The sequence below is a fragment of the Lagopus leucura genome, unplaced genomic scaffold (genome assembly GCF_019238085.1).
Source record: "Lagopus leucura isolate 7727_CA_CO unplaced genomic scaffold, USGS_WTPT01 Super-Scaffold_100001, whole genome shotgun sequence".
NCBI lineage: Eukaryota > Metazoa > Chordata > Aves > Galliformes > Phasianidae > Lagopus > Lagopus leucura.
This window is the reverse complement of record NW_024962262.1, coordinates 27,812,308-27,818,973: the sequence shown is the minus strand read 5'-3', so window position 1 is coordinate 27,818,973 and position 6,666 is coordinate 27,812,308. Positions and strand designations below refer to the sequence as shown.

General features: G+C 36.4%; 1 long non-coding RNA gene across 1 annotated transcript; it reads right to left on the bottom strand.

The window, feature by feature from the left end:
- Positions 1-1,488: 1,488 nt before the first annotated feature.
- LOC122178082 lies at positions 1,489-6,066 on the bottom strand. Its single transcript, XR_006178230.1, has 3 exons — positions 5,682-6,066; positions 2,246-2,342; positions 1,489-1,556 (listed from the first exon to the last, which is right to left on the bottom strand). It is a non-coding gene; the product is annotated as an uncharacterized LOC122178082 (long non-coding RNA).
- Between the last annotated feature and the right edge of the window lie 600 nt (positions 6,067-6,666).

The window sequence follows — 6,666 nt, the reverse complement described above, 5'->3', positions numbered from 1 at the left end:
ACTGCGAGGGTGCAAGGAAGTAGGGAACAAATGTATAAGACAGATTTCATCATTTCCTTTACTGATGGAAAAACTTGCAAACCATTCTCATTCAGGTGCAATCGATCAATTTACTTTCATGGTCCATGTTCTCAGGTTAGTGACTCTGAATTTTAGTGACATACTTGTACACTGTAACATTTAAACATGGCCTATCCCTTGGACTAAATGCCCAGTTAAAGTTTTCATATGCACTAGATACCTGAATGAGCAGTGAGTTTGAAAAGTCCCAAGCTTCTTTCAATGGTCAAAGTAACAAGAGACCCATAAGCTTTTTTTAATTCTTCTTTTTCCCCCCTCACCCCCCAAAGATTAGAAAGTTTTCAGTGCTCTTGGAAGAAAAACAGATGTCTTAATTAAAGTAGTAGGTAATATCTGTTATCTTGCTAGTCAAGTACTGATGCTGAAGATGTTACACTGACAAACTGAAAACTTAAGATGAGAAGTAGGCTCTACCTGTGTTCATCCTGCTGTTTTCAAGCAAAAAGAAAATAAGTTCTGATATTTCAAAGAGTTTGTAAAAAGGAAGATGAAGATAAAACTTACGTATATTCTTGTTTGATTTTTCTTTCCAAAATGCAGTAATAGTAGAATTAAACAATGGAAATTACTGTTAGGATGCCAAAGGAAGCTTTCCAGAAATAGATGTACAATAAATCTGGATGAAACAATAGCGAAGGAGAAAATGAATTTAAGCCTCTAAAATGCTGAGAAGCATATTTATGAAGAGTCCATTGAATTGCACAGTCTGACCTTGTTGCCATCAGAGTTAATCAATGTTACTATTATTTATTTTTTGTACTATCACAGCACAGAACAGAAAATGCTCTATGACAGCAAGCAAAACTAGGCAGTTATTAGCCCGTGTTATTGTGTCTAAATCTGAGCCAAAGATAAACAAATGAGTAATAAAATTCCATGTTGGAGCTGCTAGTGTGTAGATCTTAGTATCAAGTGTAATAACCAATCTGTAACAGGAGAAACCATGAGTATGTATATTTTTAGAGCTCTAGGAATGTTTTGAATTCAGCCTGACTGGACTACATCGAAAATGCTCTCAAAAAGCAAGTTGTTCATGTTATTTATGAACTCATAGTGTTAATGACTTAGTCAAGCAGATGAGATACTATATATAAGGGCATAACAAATGAAAATTAAGTTTGCCACTCATTATTTTTTCTTTTCAGCAAAATTTTCTGACTGTATGAAACAGTAAACTATGGGTTTCAAAATCACTTTTGTGAGGCCAATTTTAAGGGGCAAAGAGAAAATGAAATTAAACGTGAGCTATAAAAAAATTGTAAGCATGTATGGTATATTTTTATTGTAAAGATATCAAACATCAAACCTTTGATCAGAAAACTATGTCTTACATCTGCTAACTAAACCGAAAGAAAAGGGAACAGTTAGAGATTTCATACTGCTCGGTATGAACAATAAATTCGCAATATATCCTTGTGTGAAGAGTAGATAATATTGAGCAGGGAATTCTGGAGGGTCTTTTATGCTTCTTTATACTAAAAAAAAACCATAATAAGATGCATTTATCTGCATCAAACAAAATAAACAAATATGAATGCATGCAAGACAGAAGAAACTGGGATAAAAGAACCTCTGGTACTGTCCCACACAGTTGATTTTTTTTAAATTCCATTGTTCCCTTTATTCTGTCTTTGATGTTATTTTCACTTTTGTGTCTTTGCCCTTCCATGTACCACCCAAAAGTCTGAAAGATACCCAAGAATTTGTGATATAAATACAGCCATACTCTATGAGTATGTACAATCACAGATTATATAATTGTTAGTTATTTCCTCTCTGATACAAAGGTTTGCAGTTATGAATTAACATACTATTTTAATTATCTTGCAATCATCTTGCAGGACAAGGATTACAAGAGTATGGGCCTTTAAGATGACAGTGACTGAATTATTTCCTTAAGACATAAAGTCTCTGTTTTATTCATCACCAAGGCATGTTGAGATTGTCACTTGAATTTGACGAATCTGAATCATGCATTCATCTGTGACTATTTCCTTTTTGTCCTCTTTATTTGCCACAGAATTAGTGGTCAGAGTGAAGGCGTCATTTATCATTTTGAGTATTTTCATGTGAATCAGCACTGCTTAAGAAGTGGCACAATCCAGTTGCTGATTTGTCTTATTTATTCATTTATTAAGGAATAAGAAACTTCAATCGTACTCACATCACGCATCCATGCAACATTCAGATATTTGGAATTAGACCACCATGCTGTAATGTGATGGACATCTGGTGTCTGACACAGATTTACACTGTTTATTCTGGGAAATAGAAGAGAAATGCGCACAATTCAGAACGAGCTTTTATCTTTTTTTATTTCATGTAAGGAGCTTAGATGCATTAGTCCACCTGCTGTTTGCTGCAAACAGGAAGATCAGTTCCTACTGTTCCTTTTTCATTATTGTAGTTTTATTAAGGCACTGCCATTTTCAGGGTTTCTTCTTTTAATCTTCAGATAAATGCATCATATTTGTGAACTTGTTTGTTTGGTGTAGGATAAGACCAAATCTACAATGACTGTCTTAGAAACACTATTGGCTAAAATAAATTCTGCAGAATTGTGTTGCAGCTCAGGAGTACTTAAACTATGAATGACATTTGTCTCTCTTCTAATCTGTTCACTCACTTTTCTTATAAATCGTAGGAAAGTTTGGCAAATTTCATATTCAATTAATGTTTTTTATATCTTGCAAAAGCAGGCAAACATTTCTATTCCATCAGGTAAGTATCCCAGACAGTAGGAAATCTACACTTCACAAATCTTAATTTAAGATTCAAACTATGGGGAAAATGGTAATTCTACCTTTGCACTGAGAGAAAGGCATTCCCATGATATCTTGGACTATTAAAGCCTGCATGTTGCTGTGCCCATGTCACTTCTACAATTATTATTTTAACAGAAATAAATGAAGGTTGTCTGTTAAGTGCACACACATTTTCCTACAAAATCTTTTGACAGCAAATTGTTATTACATTTGAATGTAGAAATTTGTTCACTATAATTGAACATGCACCCTATAAGTGTTCTTGCTATGATATTTTCTCTACTCAAACATCTACTCCTATAAAATTCAGGAAAACAGAAATTTTCTGTAAAAAGACTATAAAATTGCAGGAACGTGACTGCCCCAGATAATACTAAAAGTTCTTGAATTTCAGTCTTCTCTGTCCTGTTAAAAACATGAGTTAGCAAGTTTCAATTCCTATTTAAAAGCTAAGTATAAGTGACAGTTATCTTTTGCCTTGTTGCCTACAGGTTTAATTATTGTAGATACTCTCCTATGGTCTGATTTGCTCTACTGCACTATATCTGTAGTCATCTGCAGCCAATACGAAACTGATGGGCATTGCTAATAAGTCAGCAAGAAAGTTCTTTGCTCATGTTTAGTCCTGTTCTTTTGAAGACTTTTTCTTTAAGAACACACTTTAGTAGAGATGGCATGTATATATATATATAATTTAAGAATAACTAGAAATAGATTGTATCACAGAGGTATTTCTGCCAGTTGTCAAATTAACTGCTAATCCCCTTCCATATTGCTTGGACACATTTCAATAACTAAACAGTTTTGAGCCAGAAAGTCATTCCAAAATGTATTTATTATTTTTTTGGCCATGTTCATGCAACTAAACTAAGAATGGATTCCATTCTGCTGCATCTCTGAGCTGAGCTTCTTTCTTCCCGGGCTCTTCCTTGTAAAGGAAACAGATTGTCATACTTTTTTTCTTACCTTCAAGTATTCTGCCATATTATGTATGTGCAAACCACAACACAACCAGATAGAGGGGTTTAGTATACATGGATTGAGATTTCTACAGATCTGAATAGCAGTTGTTTAAATCCAGTCTATTGTAAAGAAAAAAAGCATTCTTCTCTGTCAAGCATGATCTATCCTACACCCAGAACAGAACTGACATAATGGATTAATGATGAAAATTTTGAGGAGAAAAGTAGGGTGGGGGAAGCTAAATACATTTCCTGCTATCTGGTGACACCTCATTGAATGTATAAAATCAAAAAATAAGAGAAATTATTAGGAACTTTCTATATTCTGTAGAGGTGGGAGTTCTTTTACTTCCAGTTATCTGATAGCTACATATCAGAGCTTTCTCAGTATCTGACTTGAAGAAATCAGATGCTTTATGATGCTTTTTGTCCATTTGGATTTATATGCAGTCTCCAAGGAGCTTGGGAAGCAAAAGGGTGGCAGTAGTCATGAGAAACAGGTGAGATAAAACACAGATGTCAAAGCAGAAAGATAGCATTCCTCCCTGTACAAATATCTATGAATTGATATGCATTGAAGTGAGCAAAATCATTAAAGTTGTGATGGAGCGAAGAAGGGGAATGGGAAGGGGAAGGGAAAAAGCAAAGGAAGGAAAAAGAGTAAATTTTTTCTTTTGGGAACTTCCTTCCTGTATAGCTTAAGAAACACTGGGGAGTGGAAGGGGAAAAAGTAGACAAATGCTCTCAATGCATTTTTTCTTTTTTTATCTACTGATAATCCAATCTAATGGAGATGCATGTTGCAATTAACTGGGTCTCCAGTAAGAGCTCTAAAGAATCCACATGCCTTTGAGATGAAAGAAAGTTGATAAATAGCATTTCCCTTCCGTTGTCAGTTTTCTGTCAGTGTGCTAACCACTCAGCATTGCCCTTCTTATGTTAGCATGTTAGACACCCAGCTATTCAGCAACACATGGGCAGTGTCATTATGTCAAAGGAAACTAATTACTGGTTTGATAAAACCTCATTTTTCAGGTTTGGTTCACTTTGATTTTTGTTTATTTGTTTGTTGTTGGTGGTTTTTTTGTTTTTTTTTTTTTAATTTGTTCGTTGGTCTTTTTTTTTTAAGGTTTTTTGTTGTTGTTATTGGGTTTTGTTTTGGTTTGGTTTGGTTTTGTGGGTAAGGGAGCAGCGTTTGAGTACTGTCTTCCTCAGCTTGAGTCACAAACTGCTTTGGATGACAGATAGACCAATTTCCTCACAGCAGCAATATGAGCTTTTACAAGTGAATAAAACCACAAACCCAAGGAGCTTTCAGCTAGGTAGTGAGGTTTAGTGGCTGAGTGAATTTAGATGCCTACAGGATTAACAAGAGTGGCTTCTAGAAATGGAAGTCCTAAAATAAACAGGATCTGCAGATTGGATCCCACCAAATATTTTTATCCTGTGATATTGTAATTGATGCTATTCAAGCACATACAGAAGAAGACTGGCTTCATGGTCCCTTCACCTCCTGTATCTCCTTAGCAGAGAAAACTCTGAGCTTACGAAAATGACAGTGAAAAAGCCAAATGTATTTTCTGTACCTGCAATTGACAATCAAAGCCTGGATCAATAGCAATCAATTAAAATACAGCCAGTATAACTACATACCTTTTCCTATAATCATAAACAAATGACTATTTCAAAGTCACATATTATACAATGATTCAGTTCTCCATTAGCATTATTTTGGATCTAGGCACTATCATTCACCTTATATAACACATTTTAGTACTGTTGCAATAGCTGATAACATGCAAGAGAGGGAGGGAAGGAGAAGAGGAGGGGGAGGAAGACAAGCCAGGGAATGAGAGCAAGTCATTGCACAAACCTTTCTTTCAATTCAAGTATGTAAAGTGAGATAAATGGTCAAACGGCAGACATACTGTACACAGCAGGAGCCAAAAGCTGCTCCCTGGATTGGCAGCTCCAGAAGCCATCAGCACCGGATCCTTTAAGCAATTACCAGCTCGGAAATGTCCTTCCATTGATTGTGATGGACGTAAACCAGCTGTGTTTCAATAGCAAGTGAACAGAGGGAGGAAGAACCAGACGGCAGGACACAAACAGTGCCGAACACTGGGACCAGCTGCAGCCTGCAGGTCACACTTCCATGTCAACAAAAAAATGTTATTTAATATTTGCCAAACACTGCAGTAATTCATCACAAGGTATAAGTGGACCTATAATGTCTGAAATCGCCCGTTGAAGATTAACTGGATGTATCATGTTTCCAGTGCAGTGCCCGAAACAGGAAACAAAATTGTCTGGACCTTGTAGGCAAGGCACCGATTCACTCCCTGTGGTAGGAGCGTTCCCATGCTGGTCATACTCAGCCACGCGGTTCAGGAAATCCTTTGCCAGCACATTTGTATGCACAAAGGACACTGCTAAAAGAGGACAGTGCCAGCCTGTCAGAATCCAGCTAATGTGAGAGTCTGATCAAATGTATGCAGCTGCCTTCATCTTGTCTAGAGCCCGTATAAGACAAAATTACTGTGAATCACCAACTGAGAGCGGAAGAGGTTGATTATTGTTTAAACACAGAGATAAGCTGGCAATGAACTGCTCATTGCTGGAGGGTGCCTCTAAAAATATCTGTTCTCCCCTGCAGACGTTCTTCAAAGGGACACCGGGCTTCCTGCCTGCACAAAGTGGCACTTCCAGGAGAAGGAGCTGTGGACGCCAAAATGCTATGCTTGTTTTGTACCACTCCAAGTTTTTAAGCAGAACAAAGAAAAACTTTTCAAATACACAGAACAGTGTGAAGTTCTACAAGAAGGTTATACAGAAATTACTCCATAAATCCAAACAAG